This window comes from Heliconius melpomene, chromosome 3 (assembly GCF_056956725.1).
Source record: "Heliconius melpomene rosina isolate 202511_hmr_F chromosome 3, ASM5695672v1, whole genome shotgun sequence".
Classification (NCBI taxonomy): Eukaryota; Metazoa; Arthropoda; class Insecta; order Lepidoptera; family Nymphalidae; genus Heliconius; species Heliconius melpomene.
Genome location: NC_140391.1, coordinates 2,756,209 through 2,780,357, shown reverse-complemented (window position 1 = coordinate 2,780,357; position 24,149 = coordinate 2,756,209). Strand labels below are relative to the sequence as shown.

The window sequence follows — 24,149 nt, the reverse complement described above, 5'->3', positions numbered from 1 at the left end:
TTTTACAATCCACGCTAACGTTTTGAATATATTTAAAGTGCTTCTTTTGAAACTGTAAAAAAAGCAGCGTCATGTTTTTTTTATAAACCTGGTAAGACAGAAATTAGGGAGAGCCTGATGTCATGACATTTTTTTTTTAATTTTTTATTTCATAGCTTTATTTAGTTGGTGGAGAATGGAACCAGATATTTTCGTTTCCCGATTTCCGCGGAATTCTTGAAGCATTGCCTGTTGAGTGGCGGAAAGAAAATGAAAATATTAAAGATTTTACTTCCCCGAATGGAAATATATAACATTTCGTTTTCCATTTTTTGCACTTGTATAATATTTTGTCTATCCATTGCCAGTAAATGAAAACTTATGATACCCACAACCATCGCGCAGAAACTTTGATGTTGAACGAATCTTTTTATTAAAGTTATTTAAATTAATAATAACGCGAATTAAATCGAACAGATAGTTCAGTTGAAAAAAGAACATAAATCTTAGATAATGGTTAAAAATTACAGCCTTTTTTTAATGATGGCCAACTTTTCAACTTCATAAATATGAAGTAAAACTTACATAATTTATATGTTAATTTAATGGATCTTTCTTTTATTTCTATGCAGAATTTATAAGATTAATAATAAATAATAAGTACTATATATTTATTGCGTTGGAACGACAATCTGTATAAATGTACATGTATCAGTTGTATGTATCAATTTGTTAAATGTTATATGAGACGACAAAAGAAGGAGTAAAATAATAAGCGTAGATACCATGCTGGTTTAAGTACAGCAGAGAGAAAATGGTGGACCGACTAGGATCCATAAAGACATCAAAACAGCATTAGGTCATTTTTTATGAGGACAGAGGTGAGGATATTATTTGTCTTATGCCTGTACACTCCAGAACCCAAAGGGACCATCCACCATTATTTGATTCGAGCTTTCACTGAAAGTGGCTTAGATGGCATTCAGCAACCGACGGCAAAAGATATAGTCGAGAGTCCAAATCCACAGTTCAAACTCTCAGCTGAAAGTACAGAGCTGTTAGTGCAATCATATGTTTAGCACAAGGAAACTTTTGGCATATGAAAGGTACATGGTGGTACTGAAGGAATTAACAAGGAATTCTGCAAAAGTCCATTTTGTCTACCCATGAACCTAAAATTTAATCTTAATTTTAGCTATGTTATGCGTACATTATATACCAACAACCAATTTACTACCAGCATCAAACAAGTCTTTAGATTTCTTTAGATCAACGCAATAGTTACTTAGTATGTACGTTACGTTACGTTACGGCCTCCGTGGCAGACCGATAAATTTATTCATAGTCACAGTCAGAGACCACAATTTATTCCCTTATTTGGCAGAACCCGGTCATACGCATTAGCATAACTAAGGGTACGCGGTACAAAAATTCTGTTCCCAATGCTCCTGGGATGAGTTTTAAGGTATAAGAAGTTGGCGTGGCGTACGAAATAGCAGTTCTTTTTAGATGCCAGTCGTGGTACAAGGGCACAAAGGGTGATAGCAAACGTATCAGAACTCAAGCTCTATTCCAAATTTCATACCCAATTGAGCACTAGGAAATGGATGTAATTGCTAAACTTGTATGTAATTGTATCCAGCACATAGCAGGGTAGGTAGAAGGAACCCAGTGTTAAGACACTCCGTTCTTTGCATTGAATTTAAGAAGGCATTGCGGGTTGAGTGGCGGAAGTGAAATAATAACCACCGCGTTACATCACACCCCTGTGCCTCTGCGCCACGACTGGCCTAGACGAAAATTTACTACGAGATTAAAATATTTTTTTATTTTTATCTCGTCAAAAACTTCTAACTTAAGGATAAAATTTGTGGCTTCTTCGATCTAGAGCAATGAATGCAAGATTTATGGAGGTCACCAGCTATTCTTTACAAAACTTGGGGCACTACGCTGATCGGTTTCGTATTTATTCACGACCACTAAATGGGTCGCCTATTCACATACGAATATATTTCTTTCTCAATAAATAATAATGTCGGTATAGCGGGGCGATGTGCGTATTCTGACAAATCAATTGATTTCTATTTTTGGCGTTAAGTCAAGTGTATTTTCTGTTCAATGAAATATATTTTTTTTACTTTCGCGCATCTCATGTATATAAGAAGCAGGTAGAAGCAGTAGAATTGAGGTATTGATTGGCGTAACCTAACACCGCGTTTATTTTATCTCTATATACTACTCAACTTGAACTCCTCAAGAATTCTGCGGTAAGGGAGGAACCTAAGGTCTTGACACTGGATTACCAGGTTCCCTTAACCAATCCTCATTTGTAAGCGTGACTTATATATACACATCTATACAATCACGCTGTAAGAAATTTCTCTTATTATGTAAAAGATAACGAAACATTGAAGCTGGCATATAAAGGAGCTGTCAAAGCGAAGATTTCTCGAGAAACTCTAGCATCTTTATTCTGAAATTGTATAGCGTACGGAATATAAATTGTTAATTCTGTCCCCCTTTGTGATATGCTACATGATTAAATCTTTGTGCACTTTAGGTTCCCTTTTGAATATGCTGATTATGTATGACGTTTTGTTTTTTAATCAGATTTAATATAAAAGATTTGAGGCTGTCGTGGCGCAGGGGTTCAAGTGTGTGAATGTAACGCGACGGTTGTAGGTTCGATTGCCACTCGAGAAATGGATTATTAATTATGAATATTTTCGTTTGTTCGTTCTAGTACCAAGGAAAAGCACGGCGTTGAGTCCCGCCTTGAAAATTCGGTGGAAAATGGGTAACAGTGTGTTTTAAGACTAGGTTCCCTCTGCTTACACTACAATAGAGAAACGAGAAAAAAATCTAATATAACTAGTATAAATTACTAGTACAGATGTTATTTGTATGTTAATGCAGTTGAACTCTAGAAACTTGATTTGATGAAAATTAGCAAACATGACATTGATAATGATTGCTGTTTCTTATCCAGCTTATTTCATATCAATTTGTGTATATAAAGAAAATGTTCTGAATTTTTTATTATTTCTTAGTATTAGACAAAACAACTATATACTACTCTACTACTCTAACTACTTACAGGAATAATTTATGTGTATACACATAAATTTTGATAAAGCGCGGCATAGTGGCACCCAACACACAATATATTAAAAAAAATCCGCGAAATATGGGGAACAAAGTGTATCAACTCTAAGTTCCCTCTGCCTTCAGCTATATGCTAGATAAAACGTCAAGCTGAAAAAAAACCAAAGCTATTATTAAAAAAAAATCTACGAAAACATACAAAAAAATGAAATATCGTATTAAAAACTCACATGCAATAATAATGAGAATTATAAAGCAGGCAAACTTTTCAATACGCTATCGCAACTTTGAAGGTTTTCCATTCCATTCAATTCGACATCGACGTAGAATAATTCATATTTTCATTAAAACTGTCGCGAATACGAAAATGAACCAATAAATTAATCAAACAGAACAACCGTCTCTTACAAATGTATTGTAATTATACAAATTGTTTTATTAAATTAAAAAGGAATATTTTAAATATGAAAGATAATAGATAAGTGTTTTGTTTATAATAACGTCAATTATTATAACGGCGTTGAGTTCCGCCATTAAACAGAAAATGAACGTAGTGTCTTAAAACTAGGTTCCCTCTGCCTACTTTGCTGAATTATGCAAAGTGGAATATTGTCTACAATTTCTTTTACGTTAAGTATTAAACGTAGAATTCCGGTATTTTTCCGTTTCCGAAGGAATTTTGATAATGAAGGGAACTATTATTTATATTTATAATTTATTTAATATGTGTCATATATATATATCAATATTGTAATTCATTTATTTATCATTTACTAGTGACCCTCTTGCGGCTTCGCCCGCTTTTACTACTGGATTATTCATATAATGTATGCTTGCAAAGCACTTAAGATAATGTGAAAATTAATTAAACCCTAATGCAACCCGCATTTTCGTAGTTTCAATAAGGATTTTCCAATTGTTTTCAAGTACTTATTGCAATATACTGAAATGATTATTTTTAGATAGTTAAATTACTATATTTAAACGGAAGAAATTATAAACAAAAACCTACCTACTAATAACTACTATAAAAAATATGAAACCAAATATATCGCGCTGAAATAATACATTCAACTCCAATTATCCAATACGTGCAAACGCATCTAAATCTTCGTTGCTATAGAGGCAGGCGGGTTTTATTTTTTGAGCTTGTGGTTAATCTTAAGAGGGTATTCTGTCACTGATGAAAAGCAAGCACTACGTGGCTGCCTGTGAGGAAAATTAAATAGAATGCATCGGCCGGGAATCGAACCCGGGCCGCCCGCGTGGCAGGCGAGCATTCTACCACTGAACCACCGATGACTGCTCATGACGCGCTTGTATAAGCAAAACGTCGCGGGGCACGTTTCGCAGCAAGGATGTTTTGATATTGTAACAACTTCTAAAGTACTTATTAAAATGAAAAACAGTAAAAGACCGTTTTGATCTACATTAATGGCCAACGTAACTAATATACTTATTTTTATGCTGAGAGTAAGGGATAAGTAAAACTTGAGTCGGCACAGCTGATGAGTCAACGGCGTGATGTGTCAACAATTAAATGCGTTTTTCTCTAAAACTATTCGCAATTTCGAAATAGTGTAAACAGCAAACTTTATCTTCGTTTAACGTAGAAAATTAATAAAGTATTTTAAAGGATGAAGGTTAATACCATTATGGAAAAATATCACTCACAATATAAAATATATTGAAATTACTATTTTTAGACAGAAATATGATCACTACACGTTATCCTTAAAAGATAAAAATATGCTGTCGCAGACTTTTTTGTAGGTCTTATTAAGAGGAACAATACTCCAGTACATTTTTTCATGTAGTACTTACCATTAAAGCAGCGCATGCGCGAAAGTGTCTCAACGGGTAGGACTTTATACACATTTATCTTATTTATGTTAATTTACATAAGAATGTACAAATAATAAACTATATATAAACCTTCCCTGAGAAATACTCGACCTAATGGTGAAAACCGCATAAAAATCCGTTGGGTGGTTTAGAAGAAGAAGAGTTAGAAAGTTCAGACAGACACGAAAAGCGACTTTGTTTTATAAGATATAGGATATACATACATAAAATCATATATACATTTATAGTTTTATTGTAAGTATTCGTATTTAGTATTGTTAGAAAACGGACGCGGTTAGCGTTTTAAAATAAACACAATAAAAATACATACCGTCTTTATGTTTCCAACGTACTCGGACAGAGGTTCCACATAATTACAATAAGTGACATGTATCACTCAATAACAACACTACACACTAGATACCTTTCAATTAGGGCTTCCACCTACAAGCAACTGTTCCCGCTTGGCACAATTCCACTGAGACACTGCCTTTATTGTCTTTTTCACCTAAGTCTACTCACTTTTACACGAGTACGCTAACAATATTTATATGAAAGCGCTCGCTGGCCTCGACTGAACCGGTAAGGTGTCCTAAGATCTACGCCTACCCTCGTATATTTTATTATCACAGTCGATGCTTGCCACTCGAGGCATTTTATACATGTTCCATTGTTTTGTCAGTTATTTTTGTATATATATGTAGGAGATTGCTCGCAAATGAGACTTTTATTGGACCTGTGGGCTCCACTGTGGGTTAACGCAAGCAGGAATAACGCAGCAGATTCGTGACACTCGTCACTAAATATATTAAAAATAAATTTTAAACTCGAACTTCACCCTCCACGTCACGACTCCACTCAAGGCATAAGCCTCCGCGTTATTGGTCAAATTACCTCACTGGTCTAATAAAAGTCAAGTTGGAGTCTCTTTAACATAAGTCAGCCAATCGTAATTCTACAATAATCAATAATTAGTGTATTTTCGATCACTTCCTCTGAAGCTATACAAATGTGTTGACACATTGTCATTTTTACATGAACACAGCCAGTCATATTATAAACAGTTGCAACAGATGATATTAAAGCTAATCATTAAACATCTAAGATAATATAATATCTGTTCTAATCTCTTCCTTCTACATATATATGTTTGTGGTTGACTTTTGTATAAACTGTGTAGTGATTTACTATTTGTGTTCAAGCTATATGTACTTTAAAGTGGTGCTGAATATACTCAGTGTTAATCGTGAGTAGACTTTTAATTATTTACGTTCAACACTACAATAATTTCTCTCTTAATGACACGCCGCCACGATGTGCCACCAACACGCAATGCCTCCAGAATACGGTAGAAAGTGAGGGACGGAGTGTTTTAACACTAGGTTTCCTCTGCCAACCCTGCTGTGTGCGGGATACAGCGTGAAGCTGATTTATGTCCAGTAGTTTTGTTAAGACGAATGTAAAATCATTAGTCAGAGAAGTTTTTCTTTACTTTATATTTAATTTTGCTGGTGGCATTTTTAAATATTCGAAATATGATAGTTATTACATAAAACGATGAAATTCATTTCTTTACTTAAATTAGCCGGAACTTTGTATGTCCTCTATATAATGTGACTTTGGCGAATTAAGTTGTGGTCAACTGGCACGCTAAGACGCCAACAAATGAAGAACGGAAGTCAGTTAAATAAAAAAAATGGTGCCGTGGGACACCAGGTTCCTTCGGCTAATGTAGAACCGACACAAATTGCAAAAAAAGTCGTGCTCAATTTTATGTTGGGTTTCTTGATTTTTCTTTTAAATTTTGCTGATTAGTTTTTTTTAAGTACAAGAAAGTAGGAAATTCAGTATTTTAGGAAATAATAAATTACTTAAAATAAAAAAAACAGCGTAATTCAAATTATCAACTAAAATAACAAAATATGTCTCTTTATTTTTGTTTGACAACATAAAATTACATAGAAATAGAAAAATAGAAATAATAGAAAGAGAAGGGATGAGAGAACGAAAAGAAAGAGGGAGAAAGAGAAAGGTATTATACACTACTCGTCTGTGTATGCGACTGTCGCGCCTGCGCACGTCTCATTTAACGGTTTTATTCCACGCATTTTTCTTACGGTTTTACTATCACATTTTTTTCAGTTCGGTCACGCGAAATCCCTATCCCTTCCAAGCCTTCCGTAAAGAACTTCGTTCCAATATAATATTCGAAAATAAAACACAATATCAAAGATACTGGAGGAAGTTCACATAAAAAGCTCGAGGACCCCCCGGATGGCATGTATGAAGTGGTTGATGACAGTGGACGAGGCGAAAGAGGTATGTAGAGGCTGTAGCGTTTGGCCCTCCGTTCTCTCTGTCTACCCCGCTAGGGATACAGCGTGAAGCTAAGTTAAAATAAAATATTCTATGCATTTATTCTAATTGAAATGTCATTCACCCTACAGTTTAACAATCATCATTTTCACATATTTAAAGGATATATATTATGTGCCCAGTAATTCCACCCATTACGTTATCTTTTAAAGTGAAACATTTTCTCTTGCTCACTACTGTTTTACAATAAAAAGGTTTCTAAACTTTAGTGCTCTTTTACTATGATTTATTAAAATGGACAACTGTAAACGCGAATGTTGTGAGTTCGATTTCCATTCGAGGAATTAATTTATATTTTCGTTACCTCGTTTTGGTGAGTTCCACCACCAACAAGGGTTCCTCAAGAATTTGGCGAAAAGTAGGAAATAAAGGTGACTTATTATTTCCACTAGGAAATCAACAACCATCAGTCTACAGTCAGACACTACCACTGCGCCACAACGGGCTCCAATGGACATAGTTTCGTTAAATGTAATGAAAATGATTATACACCTGTATTATATAAAAAAAATGCTTTCCATACTATCAACGTGCTAGTACGACGTTTTAAAATTATTATATAGCTTGCTCCATTCACATATATATTAGATATAGTGAACATAAAACATGACGTGAAAAATAAAATAAAAACTCGTTTGTTTTGTTTAACACAATAGAGAATTTACGGTGTAACTGTTATATTGTTTATTGTATTTTAATATTTATTACTGTAAAGGCATCGTGGAGTTGTGTAGAGATGCATGTTTTGCGTTCGATTTCCGTTTAGACAAATATTTATTTAAAATACTTTCGTTCTCGTATTACATAATTCTGGTCCATTTTCTTTCTACACAGAGAGAAACTTTAGCATGCCATATTTGGTAGCGAAATTGGACCCTGTGCCTTTCCTAAAACTAACAGCAACGACCACGTTTTCTATATCCATTCGCAAAAACAAAAAACTCAATACGAATTAAAAAAAGTAAAAAAAAAAAAAAATCGAATCTACTACCACCATCAAATATCTTAAACGCTCACACATATCCAACTTAGAAACATATTTTAACCTCAAAAATAATTACCCTCCCAACATAAACAAGAAATCTATACAAAAAAGGAACCTAATTATTCACCCATGCTATGAAAGAACTGAAAGCTCTGTTTTTACAAGCGAAGCTTGCGGTTTATAAAGCGGGTACATTAAAGGTATGGAATAGATAGAGTCGAGGTGAATTATTCTGTGCTGCGGGGCATCTTTAGCACAGTTTTGTTTTTTTTTAATGCACAGTCGCTAGAGAGTAATTGATGGACTGGTTGTGTATTTTTTATGATACTAGCGTCGTTTTTCTTTGAAGTTTTGTTCATTTTCTTTGTGGAATATTGAAGATATTGTTTTTTTTTTTGTTTTTGATTTATGGTGTATCCCCTTTAGCAGGAAAGATTGACGGATTCTAGTGTTTAGATACTCCGTTATCCAAATACCTTCCAATTTTCGAATGATTGTTTATTACATGGCGGAACTTAACGCCACGGTTTGTTATATTAGACTACTAGACAGAAAAAATTAAAATATCTCATTTTTCATTTTTGGAGATCATTGATACACTCGGCGGAATGCTTAAAATATTTGGCCTTTTTAGTTTATTTAAGCACAAGATACGATTTATTAGAATAAGCTTAATAGTTGGTAAAATAATATTTAATTCATATTTTAAAACTATTATTCTAAACGTAGTTTAACTATAAAAACAAAATTTAACTACGAGAAAATAAAGAGAAAACCATTTTATTAAAGTAATTTTTATTTTAAGCCAAGTAGATAAAAGGCCTTTATATAAAAGAGACGGTTAAAAGTATGTAATAGGGGATTATTACTGAACGTCAAGAGGTAAGGTTTTGTTTTAAATGCACACTGCAGTCGTTGGAAAGAACTGTGTTTTTATGGCTAAATACTTTTGTATATTTACATACTTATTTATTTATTGTTTTTTTGGGTTCACACGGGATGCAAATCCTGCACAAAGGAGGTAGAGGGAAGTGGGAACCTAGTGCTAAGATATTTCCGTTCCCCACTTTCTTCGCTATGCCTTGTTACTAGAGTAAATAAAAATATTAAATCTATATTATATAATATTCATAATATTTTTACTAAGTACTTAGTTTCACAAACTTTTTTTTTTTATGTGAATTTCTTTATTGTCGTTTAATATTTTGTAATTACTAACTAACCACCTAAGCTAGACAAATATTTACATGTAAAACAAACTGATTGTCTCTCTTATGAGAAGAAATGCTTAATAATGTAATTAAATGGTAGATATTCATAGTGGGGCCAGTTGTGAATATGATAGTGCAAAAGTGAGCAGCGAAGTGTCCTAACACTAGCCTAGTGTCTTCTTTGCAAAAAAAAAATATTTAAATTTTATATTTCATACTGCTATGGTCAACTTGTCAATATATCAATCACCATTTTTTATATAATATAATAGAATAGATTATAAATAGGGTATTTTATACACCAAAACAACGTAAAAAGCCTCTTACATGATCCGCAAACAGGTTTACTTATTTTGCCTAAAATCCTCAGCTTGTTTATATGAATACGTCTAGACTGTACTTGAAAGAGTATTGAAATACAGATTTAGGGATTAACTCTACGTAAATACACAGGGATTTAGATTTTACTTTCTTATTTTTAGTATGTGTTATTAGTTATCTATATTTAAAACGCGCGGAGCGCGTGGCCAAGTTTTTTTACGAACAGAACTGGCGAGCAGCACCGTGTGTTATTTTACACGAACCATTTGAAGCCACTTTTTACCTATTCGTAACTCAAAAACTATTCCACCTAAAGCTGTCATATTTGGCTCAAATATTTAGACCCCCTACCTGTATACGTACATTAAATTTCATAAACACAGCTCAAACAGTTATTTAGATAATGACGTCCAAAAATCGTAAATTTTTAGGGGGGTGACTGACCTATAGACCTTAATGTTAACCAAGTTCCAGATGACCTGGAATGGTGAAATTTAGCATCCGGTTAAGTAATTGGGTGTATGTAAAGGAAAAAATCCGAAACTAGTATTTTTTTAACATTTTCTTATAATTTTTCAATAAATAGATTCAATTAGGAACATTTACTTATAGTGTAGCGCCTGGCATAATATAAGAGCAATGCATTATTTATATATTGTTGCTTATATTTATGTCACACGTTAGTAAATATTTTATTTGTTTTGTAGACTAACTTCACTATTACTTACGTAAGCCATCTACAACAACATGATGCTTTCAAATATATTTTAAGATAAGATATGTCTCCATTTGTAGCTGAAAATGACTCTAATTTATGTCCTGAGAAAGCCTGTCATCATGTGGACTTCAAGGGCTTCACGTAAAAATATAAAAATATAATAAATGGATTAACATCCTTCATTTTTATTTATTCCTAGCGGACGCGCGCAGCTTCGCTTGCCTATTTAAGGGTGAATTCTAATAACCCATGAAACATGTGTTCAATTAAATATTTTTAAGTCTAAATTTCAAATTTTATAATAATCGGTGGCGGTTTAAAGATTTTTCCATACAAACTTTCAACCCCTTATTTGCACCCTTAGCGGGAGAATTCTAGAAAACTATGAAACATGTGTTCAATTAAATACTTTTAAAAATCTAAATTTCAAATTTTATGAAAATCGGTGCCGATTTAATTTTTTTTCCATACAAATTTTCAACCCCTGTTTCACCCCTTTAGGGTTAAAATTTTTCAAAATCCCTTCTTAGTGGATGTCCAGATTACGAAAGTAAACATTTGTCCAAATTTAACGTTTCTACCATCACCGGTTACGGCTGTGCGTGCGTCTTACCTCAGTCAGTGAGGACAAGTCCTTTTATATATATAGATAATTTAAACATTTTAGTACTTATTATACTAAGAGTATTTGCATAGTCGATTAACGTATTTGATATTAAATTATTATTACAATATTTAAGTACTAAGTCCTATATAAGATCCTATAAGGGTTCTATTTTATTGCTTTCAAGGTACAGAATCCTAAAACAGAAAAAAAAATACACTAAAAAATTTATATAAATAAAAGCTTATAAAAAATAATTATATTGATAAAAATATATATAAAATTTAATAATAATATACTATCTGTAAGGTCAGTTGTGGCACAGGGGCACAAAGTGTGACTGTAAAACCTGACTGGTTGTGAGTTCGATTCCCACTCGAGGAAATGAAATATTTATTTAAACTTATATTTCCATTTCTTCGTTCTGGTGTCGAGGCAAGGCGCGGTGTAGACTTCCGCCACTCAACACGCAATGCCAACAGAATCCGATGGAAAGTGGAGTTACTGAGTGTTTTAACACTAGGTTCTCTCTGTCTACTCTTCTTAGTGCGGAATACAGCGTGAAGCTGATTTGATTTTTATTTTTCAAATTCAAATTCAAATTCAAAATATTCTTTATTCAAATAGGCAATTATTATAAGCACTTTTGAATCGTCGAATGAACATATGAACAAAAAGCTACCACCGGTTCGGAAGGCAGTTCTGCTGAGAAGAGCCGGCAAGAAACTCAACAGTTGCTCTTTTCAAAATCAATGGTACAATCTATTACATTAGTTGGCAGCTATCCTGCATCTTTTGATATCTTGTCAGCCTACCAGCTATCTTAACAGAAGTAATTATAAAGTAATTATTAACAGTAAAAATTTAAGTAATTGTTAATAAAAAAAATAAGAAAAAAAAGAGAAAATTAAACATTATTTAAATAAAATAATAAAAAATAAATAAATCCGCTTTACGGTGTATCCCACACATAGCGGGGTAGACAGAGGGAACTTAGTGTTAAGACACTCAGTAACTCCACTTTCCATTGAATTCTGGAGGCATTGCGTATTGAGTTATTCCAATCTATACTAATATAATAAAGCGGAAGAGTTTGTTTGTTTGTTTGTTTGAACGCTAAGATCTCCGGATCTACTGGTCCGTTTTACTATGTTTTTGTTTTGTATGAAAGCTGCATTCTTCAGAAGTGATATAGGCTATATAATATTACATTACACATATGTACTAATAAATTAAAATACTTTCTAATTTGACATGCAATTTATTCTTCCATGTTAATAACAACCGTCGTCGCTATGCGACCGCGTTCGTTACCGCGTCATTTTGATATCCATCCTTATGGAAATAAATATAATAGTCACTTTTAGCATTTCATCTAAATTGAAATTATATTTCTATACAAATTATATTCTTATATTTCAAGCAGGCGTAGCCGCGTCCGGGTCCGCTAGTAAAATTATAAAATTAGAAAATAATAATAATAAATATATCAGATTTCTAAACGCAGCATACATTAATTACTTTCAAATCTGACAACTGTCATTTAATCAACAAAATAAAAACTATAGTCGAGATTCATAGATAAATATAATCTATTTTCATATATAATTAAATATCGTCTTAAGAGTAATAAAACATAATATTATTGACCATAATAAAAAAGTAAATACCTAATTATATTAGATATATTGTATTGTACGAAGGCGCTCATATTTTAATGGTTTTTTTGGCCTGGGTTTCATGATTTTACTGGTTTTAGGAACACTTGTGAAAACGGCACAGAACGAAGTCGACCTTGGGATCATATCAATTCAGATTGGTACCGTCAGCACTTAATAAACTTATTGTTTATATTTTTTCCAAGACATATTGAACAATGAGTCGTTCAATAGAATTGCTTGTGGTTGAAACAAGAACTTACACCGAATTGTTCCAATGCCTCCCGATGGGACCTGTCTCTTCCATGCTATTGCATATTCTTTGTTTGAGCGTATTGATATACAACAAACTAATAAATTGCGATATAGTAGAGTACGTATGTCGTAACTGGAATGATTTAAGTATCTACACTAGCGCTCGAAACGGGAATCCTTACTTTTCTAAAGAAGACATGCTTTGCTTAACTACGTACGGAGCTACTTACGAAATAAAGGCTGCAGTGGATTTGTACAATATTAAGATAGAAGTGTATTATCACAATGGTGTCCTACTTGGTTTATTCGGCGAAGAGAAATGTCCTATGAAGCGCTTACTCTAAACTATGTTTTAAAAAGAGCAACTCTTGAGTTTCTTGCCGTAGTAGCTTCCTATAGGAAAAGTACTTGTAATGGGCAAATTGAATAAAGAATATTTTGATTTTGATTACATTATGAATCTTCCTACTTATAATTTCTATACAAAAAGTAATGATATCCCATCAAAAACATAAATGTAAAATGAAAGCCAAGTTTTGTAATAAAACGTATGCTTTCAGCGATAAAAGAAGTGAGATGTAAATGTATGCCAAGTTCAATGGTCAGTCCTGAAATTTATTTTTAACAATATAAAATATTTTATAACAACTGAAAATGCCCATTCTTCTTACAACTTGGAGACTTTATTTATGTGTAAAATCTGACTTGGCTAGTTTTCATATGAATTTACAATAGAATCTGAATAGAATAGAATTCGAATACATTCATTTACATCGATGTAAATTCATTTGAAAACTAGCCAAGTCAGATTTTACACATAAATAAAATCTCCAAGTTGTAAGAAGAATGGGCATTTTCAGTTGTTATAAAATATTTTATATTGTTAAAAATAAATTTCAGGACTGACCATTGAACTTGGCATACATTTACATCTCACTTCTTTTATCGCTGAAAGCATACGTTTTATTACAAAACTTGGCTTTCATTTTACATTTATGTTTTTGATGGGATATATAAAAGGACTTATCCTCACTGACTGAGGTAAGACGCACGCACAGCCGTAACCGCTGTGCGTAGAAACGTGGAATTTGGACAGATGTTTACTTTCGTAATCTGGACATCCACTAAGAAGGGATTTTGAAAAATTTTAACCCTAAAGGGGTGAAATAGGGGGTGAAAGTTTGTATGGAAAAAAGTTTAAATCGGCACCGATTTTTATAAAATTTGAAATTTAGATTTTTAAAAGCATTTTATTGAATACGTGTTTCATCGTTTTCTAGAATTCTCTTCCTAAGGGTGCAAATAAGGGGTTGAAAGTTTGTATGGAAACATCTCTAAAACGCCACCGATTATTATAAAATTTGAAATTTTGACTCTTAAAAATATTTAATTGAAGATGTGTTTCATGGTTCTTTAGAATTCACCCCCTAAGGGTGCAAATACGGGGTTGAAAGTTTGTATAGAAAAATCTTTAAATCGCCACCAATTTTTATAAAATTTGAAATTTAGACTCTTAAAAATATTTCATTGAACACATGTTTCATGGGTTATTAGACTTCACCCTTAAATACGCAAGCGAAGCTGCGCGCGTCCGCTAGTTAGAATATATAAGAGAAGCAATTTAAGCTATAGTTCTAAGTTCAAGTAATTTTTGGATAAGTTCTATATATTTTTATCTCCATATATCTATTATATAAGGTCATAAACGTGATGGGCTCCACCAGGTTAATTATTATTATGTTTAGTATATTTTAACGAGAGAACGGAGTGTTTTGACACAAGGTTATCTCCAACCAGACTAAACAAATAACGATAATTTTTAATGCAAATATTCCTTTGATTTTTTTCATCGCTTCCTTGCTACAAATATAGATAATTGTAACAAAAATCCAAGCTTATAAAAATTCCGCATACACCCCATAATATTTTGGCAGCCAAGTTGGCACCGGCTAGAGTGAACTTTTGAGAAATCGTGAAACATCGAAATATACATATACCTATATATAGAATATGTTCTACGAAACAGTCGAGAGTTCGCAATAAGTGTAATATAATGGTACATTAAGCTGGGTGCAGACATGCTATTGTAGGAATATCTTTCAACTTTATGGGTTGTGAAGAACTTATATTATGGGATGTTCTGGTGCATTCACGGGTTTTATCTAGCAAAAGTACTTTTTTTTGGTCATAATATATGTGAATACGTAAAGAAACAATGGCGATAAGTATGATAAAGTAGGCTTTACTCTGAGCTTTCCTTTGCAGTTAAATGGTTAAAACTAGGAGGTGTTAGTCGTGGTGCAGGAGCACAAGTGTGTGCCTGTAAACGTGATAGGTTTTGGGTTCGATTTATATTTTCATTTCTTCGTTCTAGTTCAAAAGTAGAGATTAGAGTGTCTTAAAACATGGCACGTTGCTAATAGCGTCCTTAAGCGCGGATAGGTGAGTTTTTTATAGTCGATAAATTTTATATATATTTATATTTAAAAATAAATTCAACAGTTTTCAGAACAAATATATTGAAAAAATAAACATTATAATTATGTGAAAGGTTGTTGTCGACAACACAGACGTGCGACCGTAAATGCGACGTTTATGGATTCGATAACCACTCGGGGGAACGACATATTTAATATTTTCATTTCGTGCCGTAACAATAGGTTCTTAGGTTCCCTCTGCCTAATAGCAGTTTAGGGATAAAGTATGTAACTAAAAAAATATGAAAACGTCTTCTAAATTATTTGAAAAATGTAAAAAAATAATAGTAATGTACCCTACATAAGACGTTGTAAAGCTATCTTTAATACATTAGTTCTAATCTAAAATGCCATATTTATCTTATTCAGACACTAATGGAAGTATGGAACTTTGTATTTACATAGTAATTTAAGTATACACTTAGAAATAATTTGTTTGTTTAGTATACAATGTGTATCTAATATGTGTGAAGTTAAAAAAAAATGGGACCCTTCGGGAAGCTTCACCTTTCAAATAAAAATCAGTTCACCCAGTCAAAAGTTATGAGGTAACAAACATAAAAAAAAAATATAAAAAAAAATACAGTCGAATTGATAACCTCCTTCTTTTTGAAGTAGGTTAAAAATAGAGATATTCTCCACTTTACATAATTATAATAAGCAAAAATAACTCATAACGTAGAATTCAAACACAAACAGATTAAGGTATTTGCCGTAAATGCAAGTTAGGTGTAAACCAACCACTAAAACTCGACTATTAACGAGTCTAGTTTGAGAACGTACATTTATTAGTGAATCCGTAAGTTCCGCTTCCAAAACTCATAAATGTTGCATCCTGATTATCATTTTACTAGAACTAAGGTTCTATTTTGTGTAATTATTTATTTATATTTCTGTTTATTTTTCTTACATAGATAACTTTACACTTTTCAATGTATACGTAGGGTAACGAGAGGGAACCTTGTGTACATACACTCTGTTTCCCCATTTTTTTGACCAAACAACCTCCAGCTCCTATCTAAAATATCTGATTAGAGAATATTCTTTTTAAAGTAAGACAACTCAAGTGTAAGGATAAATGTATTGGAAAAATCCCTCCGTGTGTGGGCTCGCCCGCATCACAGATTAGGGCTTGGATTGTAGCTCAATTGCGCAGAAGAGATGTCTGTAGATAAAAAACAGGCAAGCTTGCATCTATTCTATTGTAGCAATTGCTTTAAATTATTTTTTTTTTGTGAAAGTTATACGCAATTATAATTACATAGATGTCCATTAAAAAAAATAGTTTTACGCTGTATCCCGTAACACAGGTAGACAGAGGGAATTTAGTGTTAACACACTCCGTTCCCGTTTTCCATATCATCAATGTCTGTCATATACAACTATTAGTTATTACCATTTGACCACGCGGGCAAAGCCTTAAGTAAAAGCTAATTAATTTATACGTATGGTAAAAATGCTATTAATCGTTGTCTGTCCACGGAAGAAATATGAAAAAAACCATTATTGGGACGTTTATCAACGCAATAGAAGCCAAAATATAGATTTTTAAAATGTTTGTCAGTACGTTTATGCACGCTAATCTCAGAAACGGCTCAACGGATTGAAATACAGTTTTCATTATTGTATTTCGGTGAACTTACCTTAATATTCAATGTTTGTTCAAGCCATTGGTAGAACCTCGATGGAATTAATAAAATTCATTTCCTCGCTAAAATAAAACGATAAAGCGCGGTGTTGAGTTCCGCAACACAACACTCAATGACTCGAAAAAAAAAATCCATAAAGTCCTTAAGATAACCTCTATACAGATTTATCCTAAAACAACAGTATCTAGTACCAAACAAAGGTTCCCAACTAGGTATTGTCCCACAAATCCCCCAAGTAGGCGACAAGCGATGCATTCGTAGTGAAATCGAGAATTTCATGCTTCGATTATGATATATGTACATATGTATGCATAGATACGGAGCACAAGGTGCTTATTGTTGAATGGTGGAATAGAAAATAATATTATTTTATACTTATTCTATTCTATTGTATTTATGCTATTTTATAGGAAAGATTTGATTTAAATATAGTAGAATATTATACAAATTTATTTAATAGTCTTACAGTAATATTAAATTTTGTAGTATTGATTAAATATTTTTTACCTACGCTGTGTTAGATTTTTAAAAAAAGAGATTTCAGCTTAAAAAGCATTGATTTCGTTAGGTTTTAGCTTTTAAGATATTTTTAAAATGAGCTTTTATCCCGCCCATAGAGCAGGGTAGGTAGGGGAAACCTATTCATCCATATCTCAATTTTCCGCTTTCGTTTCTCAATTTTCGCCGAATTGTCGAGACATTAATTGTTGACTAACGGAACTTAACGCCACGTTTTACCTGGTTACCAGAGCGAAGAAATGAAAATATCAAATATTTCAGTCACCTGAGTAGAAATCAAACCCACAGCCATCACGTAACAGTCATACACCTTCATAATAAATTACATATAAAATTATCAAAATATTTATTTCTTTATTTTGAGATTATATTATATTTATTTATATATGTATATGATTATATACACATATAAATAAATAATTATAAAAATATATTTTTAACCTAACTATATCATTATATAAAAGAAAAAAAAATTGTGTTTATCTTTTTTAAGAAGATATACACAGAGAATCTTAATGTTTTATTGGCTCAATTTAAATCGGGGGTCGTGTCGTTTTTATAATCGCCCCTGTAAGGGTGAGGTCGACCCTTATGAATCTCTTCTTAGTACTTGCGTTGGTTTCATACTACTTTCTTTTGTAGATATATTTAAAATATAATATTTTAATACCTCTTACGTGCATATAAACGACGTAATACCAAAGCTAGTGCCTTATTAATTCATATTAGACATATTATTCATTTACAACTGAATTAAATCCATTCAGAAATTGTCACAATCTTTAGGGATTGAATTCCGCCCCTTAACACTCAATGTTTCAAGAATTTGACGGAAAGTGGGGAGCGGAGAGTTTTTACACTAAGTTCCCGGCTGCATATATCATATTTTAATAAATCTTTGCCGCTTAATAAGGTAGCTTAGTTATTTTTGTGTTAACAATTCTAAAAGTAATTAAATGTCAAATCGTTCAGTGTGTTGTTCTAAGGAAAGACAGTAAAAGATTTTTTTTAAAGGCACCCTCAAAAGAGCTGACCCAATTCTTCGGAGCTTTCTCGCAAATTGGCCTGTAATAAAGAATAATAACAACTTTATTAATCCTCTTCGTAAAATTCATTCCGGCAAAAACGTTGAACACCCCATTGTAGAGATTGATTTCAAAGGAATATTTTTATAAGCTCGAGAGGTCTAAAATAAATGTTTAGTGTCTTACGAGTATATAATATATCGATTAATATTAAATTTTTTCAGCAATTGATACAGATATTACTAGCTACTAATAAAATAATTTAATATTTAATTAAATTTACTTATTACTACTTTAAAATCATAATTAATTAAAATAATAAAATATTTATGTACTAAAATATAATAATTTATAAGCAACATTAGTAAGTAGTAAGCAACCCTAGAAAACCTAGCGACCCCTAGAGAATGCATGTCACGGTTCCGTAAGGGTGACTCCGTGAGGCGACAATTGAATTGTGTTTTGTTTATACATCGTTATTATTTTGTTACGCAGCTTCGCCCGCTTGAACTAGATGAATATATATTTTATAATATTTAAATGAATTTTGGGATAATTGATTAATTATTTAATTACAGTTGTCTAAACATCAGTTAAACATTAATTGTTACTTCTCAGTTCTCTCTCTCTCTCTGTTTCTCCACTCTTTCCATACAGTAGTATCGATATCGATTTCATAAAACTTATCCAATACTTCTATAAAGTAATAAATATTCAAAATCGATTAATTTCTATGTAATAACGCCATAATGAACATAAGTACAAAAGGACAACTTTCATAAACACCCTAAACTATTCCATAAGCCTTGAACGACTCTGTTATGGAATGTTTGAGGTTAATTCGCCATAGAACAAAGGCTCTTACTGGCCATGTTTATTGCTTATAGTAGGAATGTGTATTTGAATATTACATATATGAACATTTCATACGTTTAGATTTAGTTTCTTTCTTAATATTATTATTTTCTTTATTAATGTTTCTATAAATCTGTGTATTTACCTAATTGAGAAATATGAAGGCGCAGTAACGGCGCAACGTAACAGCGTTTGACTTTGAACGCGTCGGTTATAGGTTCGACTTCCACTCGGGAAAATTAAATATATTCATTTTCTCAAAATAATATATTTTTTTAGCTTCACGCGGAATCCCACATACAGTAGGATAGGTAGATCAAGGCATGAGGATCAGGGGCGACGGCATGTATGAAGAGGTTTATAACAGTGGAAGAGGCAAAAGAGGTATGCAGAGACCGTAGCGTTTGGCACAACCTTCTCTCTGGCTACCTCACTAGAAATATAGCGTAAAGATAAAAAAAAATATTCCACAAAACAAACATAAAACAAGAATACGGAAACCACGCCGGTATTATGCCCTGATTTTTCAAACGCACGTTCTATTCTAATGGAGATAGAATCCTATAAGCCCACCTTAAAACGATATCTACCTGAAATCCCGACACCAATATTTTTACTGAACATTGTAGAAAGAATGTAAAATATATGCATATCTATGGATATATGGTATTTCAATGTTCATTTATACGGCGACAAAATATTTTTATTATAATTATCCGTCTAGTGAGAAAACACTCCTTTCCACGTTTCGTCAAATTCACGGCCCTGACAAAAAGTAAACGTATGAAAGATATTAAGATTTAAACACTGCGATATCATATTTCAATTGTCATTGTCAATTCTCCACTCTTAGCAGTCTGTACCGTCTGTACAATCAAAAGCATAATTGTTCATCCAAAAAAAAGTCCATTTCACCAAACTTGGTGTATTTTAATGGACTTGGACAACTGTCCAAGTCCATTAAAATATAATAATATCATCGTTACTCTTCGTTCATTGCTGGATAAATGTCTCTGCAATAAGCTTATACAAATCTACATACATCTACATCTAAATTTCAAACCTTATGTAGTAAAAATGCAGCTTTTTAAGTTTTGCAAGATTATAAGTAATCCTGTCAAGGTGAAGGGTTCACATCTCGTTATGTTTAAATTTTTATGTTTTCTGAAGATATTGTAATAAAAAGTTTAATAAAATTGGTTTTGGGAATTTCATAATGCCAGTTATATTGCATTTATATGAGAAAAAATGTTATTCCATGTCTTGGTGTACTCGTATAATCATATAAATGAAGCTTAAATAAAAAAGATTTTTTTTACAATGCCCACAAAAAATAAAATATTTTTTCTGTTTTCAGCATTTTGTTTGCCTATTTTCGCAGCAAAGTAGAATTTACAAGAACAATTTTCCAGAACGTTCTTTTTAAAATAGGGGAAAAAAATTGGAACGAGAATCGCTTCGATTTCTTGCATGAATGCAAATGCCGGTTGAACCTCTATCTCGGCATTGTCTTCGAGCTTGTCGATATATGCATGTAGATTTGTTCGGAGTTTTTTTATTATTGTTCTCAGCTTCACGCTGTTTCCTGCATGTAGCTAGGGAAGACAAAGGAAGTAGTGTTAGGACACTCTGTTCTCCAATTTCCGCCGAATTCTGGACGCGTTGGGTGTTGAGTGGCGAAACTTTTCGCCACGCTTTGTCGCGACACCAGAGCGAAGAAATTTAAATATTTAATATTTCCTTTCCTCGAGTGAGAATCGAACCCATAACCTGTCGCGTTACAGTCACACGCTTATGCCCCTGCGCCACCAATTTAATTAATTTAATGTACGCATTTATTTTTAATTTCTTTCTTTTTTAAATAAATAAACACAATCTTGAAATGAGCAAAAACTTGTAAATGTTTTTCTTTACATGCATTATAAATTAAAAAAAAAAGCATTTTAAATTATCGACAACGTACTTTATTCCAATCAGAAAAATAAACACTTTGAATTTTCAATTTTATTCTATCACTTTGAAAAAAGCTTACGTGCCCATTAGGATTATACTAAAAGAGGTTTTATTTAAACGTATTAGGGTTGAAAATTGAATGAGCAAAGTAAAAGGGGTAGTAATAAACGCTAGGGTCCAAAGCACCTTTAATCAGGCAGTTTCGCCCCGGGGAGGACGTGCATAATTCATGACGTACGGTCGCCAAGTAATATTTGTATTGAATTTTAAACTTTATTCTCGAAGCAATACGATGTAAATTGCATTAGCATTTTATAAATGCTAATGTCAGTCTCGAGTGGAAATTTTGAAAATATTTATGAAAAATATGTATGAAAATTACAATACAGGTTTTGTTTGGGTTGCACGATTTTGTTAATTCAATGACGTCCTAGCGGTTTTTTTTCTTTTTTAATAATTTTGTATATAAAAATAATATTGCATTTTACGAAAGGTGCAAATGTATTTAAGATTTTTAAACAATGGAAAATCCAAGCATACTGGTAATTACATTTTTAAATGGTCCATGAGGCCATTGTAGTGCCATAGAACGCCTAAGTAAAAATATGATGGTTATGGGTTCGATCTCGGCGTTGAATCCTATCACTTAACACGCAATGCCTTTAGAATTGGGCAGAAAATGAGGTACGGAGTGTCTTAATACTAGGTTCCCGCGGGGTACCCTGCTGTGTGCGGAATACAGGGTGAAACAAGACAAGCACGACAAAACAGTAATTGTATCGCAGGGGAGACTACCAGACGGGTTAAGCATAAAAATTCATAAATATTCATCTCAAAATTTTCATTTATATTAAACTCGTATTGTCTATGTAAGAATATTTATTCTGTATTCTGGAATAATTATGTGTTATTATCATTTTGTTGTCGAAGTACTTTGTTGTAATTTGTTTAAAATAGCACCAAAGGCTATTAGCATTGGACTATAAAATGAACTTGGTTGAATAATAAATAGATGAGTTTAACTTATATTATTATAATAATAATTTAAAATCTAAATCTTTACTAATATATCTGCCTATTACCAGATGGAAAAATCATGGTTGAGCAGCATCAGGGAATGCCATAACATTTTTTTGTACTGGTATCGAATCTCTTGAACAAGTATTCCAGACACTTACTTCACTACGCCACAAAAGTTCAAAATTATTAAAAATCCTTTAATAATGAAAAATATTCTACCTATTAATATAGTCCGTGTTTATTAAGTTCATAAAGAATTCACGCTAAAGCCGAGACTGTATTTCATAAAATATACACATCAGAAAGTGTTAAAAGCGTAGCATTAAAAGGCGATTTTGATATTAAATTTTAAAATACGGTCCAAAGGGAAACCATAAAAGTAGTTTTACCTCATACTTTATAGAAAAAATTAAGCAACAAAATTAAAATATAGGTATGTATAATATTTTCTTAATTAATTATTATTGCCGTCGTAGCGCAGAGTTATATAGCGTAGCTAAACACGACAGTTACGAGTTTGATCTCACTCGATGGAATTATATTTTTCATTTCTTCACTCTTGTATAAAAATAAAAAATGGTGTCAATTTCCACCATTCAAGACGCAATGTGTCGAAAGTTGGGTGCAAAGTGGTTAATGAAGTGTTTTCACTAGTTTTCCTTTGATATATCGCAAAACTCCTAAAAAAATTAAAATTCCTAAGCTACAAACATTTTAATATAATGTTTGTAGCATAGAAAAAAAAGATTTTCCAGCCTCTCCCTGTATTCCGTATGTAGCAGGGTAGAGAGAGTATAATGTTAAAACACTCCGCTTCTCACTTTACGCCGAATTCTGTACGCATTGTATGTTGATTGGTAGAACTTAACGCCGCACTTTGCCTCGACACCATAGCGAAGAAATAAAAGTATTAAACATTTCATTCCCTCAAAAGGAAATCAAACCCACTACCTAGCCCATTTACTTATAAATATATGCGAGATCACTATTATTCACTTACAAAATCTGAATTTGTATCCATTAACCTAAAAGTTTGGACGAGACCGCAAAAACCTTATGCAAATTACGTTAACGCTAACGTTACCCTTCGATGAACTATAAAAAGTTTGTGATTTCATTATACAAAGGAAAAGGAAGAAAAAAGGCTGCTTTTTATTATAGGGCCGAAATAATAAATTATTTTTAATATGACTTTTTTAAGTACAGATAGTAAAAAAGTTAATCCTAATTTGACATGTCCGTTTATACGTCAGTGAAGATAAATTCTTAGTTTATGGCGTAGAGCAATAATAACTTCACCAGTGTCACTTTGAATGGAGAATATCGTTAATAGAAGCCATTTATAAAAGCCTTTGGAGAATACTATATATAGAATCCGTTTATATATACAAATAAGTAATACGTACAGGTATATTTTAATATTAACATTTTCTTTGAGGCCAGTCGCGAAAGGTTGTGGGTTCGATCCCAATTCAAGTAAATGATATTACATATTAAATATTTTCATTTCTTCACTGTGGTGTCGAGGCAAAGCGTGGCCTAGAGTTAAAATGTAAAATGGAGTGTCTTATCACTAAGCCAAATCTGCCTACCC

The 24,149-nt window shown here is 32.4% G+C and overlaps 1 protein-coding gene and 1 long non-coding RNA gene across 2 annotated transcripts in view; both read left to right on the top strand.

Moving 5' to 3' along the window:
• LOC146539862 (C3 and PZP-like alpha-2-macroglobulin domain-containing protein 8) overlaps positions 1-24,149 on the top strand; it is a 165,168-nt gene that overhangs the window by 14,538 nt on the left and 126,481 nt on the right. The window lies entirely within an intron of this gene.
• LOC146539863 (uncharacterized) lies at positions 11,958-13,508 on the top strand. Its single transcript, XR_014879468.1, has 2 exons — positions 11,958-12,806; positions 12,904-13,508. It is a non-coding gene; the product is annotated as an uncharacterized LOC146539863 (long non-coding RNA).